At 65.3% G+C, this 838-nt stretch overlaps 1 protein-coding gene across 1 annotated transcript in view; it reads right to left on the bottom strand.

The window, feature by feature from the left end:
* MMP17 (matrix metallopeptidase 17) overlaps window positions 1–838 on the bottom strand; it is a 6,139-nt gene that overhangs the window by 2,883 nt on the left and 2,418 nt on the right. The gene's annotated exons all lie outside the window — the stretch shown is intronic.

The raw sequence follows: 838 nt of genomic DNA, 5'->3' as shown, positions 1-838 counted from the left end.
CCCCCCCCCCCCGGCTGCGCGTCCTGGGTTACACTTTGCAGAGACTGGAAACGGCTGAAGTGCCTGTGAGCAGGGGAGGAGGTGAAGGAGGTGACGGTTCTGTGCAGACACGGGGTCAGGGCTGTGAGGCCGGTGTGTGTGTGTGGGGGGGGAGGGGGCGGGCACAGCTCAGGCCCCGGGGGTCACCCTGCCTGACAGTTCAGAGCTGGAGCTGCGGGTGATCGTGGGGAACCCCCAGTTTTCACAGGTTGAGGAAGAATTGAGTCCAGAAGGTGCTGCTATGACTGTGGCCAACCCTGGACCCCACACACCACACGGAGGCCCAGCTGGGGAGCCTGTCACCCCAAAACACAGCAGCCTCTGCACACACACACACACACTGTGTGTGACGGAGGAAGGGCCACAGCCTCAGGCACCTGCTGCAGGCCCATCCTGCCTTCTCCCCAAACTGACAGCATGCTCCCCAGGAGCAGGTGTGGGGGTGCACCTGTCATCCCCGACCGACACCAGGGCCTGGCCATGGTTCCCACGCACTTCTGAGCCCTGCGTCCTCGCCCCTCTCCTGGCTCCAGTCTCGTCCCCTCTCTGCACTCGGCTGGACCATTCCTGCCCCAGGACCTTTGCACGGCTGTTCCCTCTGCCTGGAACACTGTTCCCCCAGGTCAACCTGGAACGAACTTCCTCACCCCTGTGGCTGCTCTTCCTGGGCCCGCCCCGCCCCCCCAACCCCCCGACTCTGTACCTGCAGCGCCTCCCAGCACAGGGCACAGAGCAGGTGCTCAGCAAACACACCGGCAGGCACACACACGCACGGCTGGTCTCCGCTCCGTGCCCGAGC

The sequence above is a fragment of the Myotis davidii genome, unplaced genomic scaffold (assembly GCF_000327345.1).
Source record: "Myotis davidii unplaced genomic scaffold, ASM32734v1 scaffold43, whole genome shotgun sequence".
Taxonomy (NCBI): domain Eukaryota; kingdom Metazoa; phylum Chordata; class Mammalia; order Chiroptera; family Vespertilionidae; genus Myotis; species Myotis davidii.
This window is presented reverse-complemented; position numbering and strand designations above follow the sequence as displayed.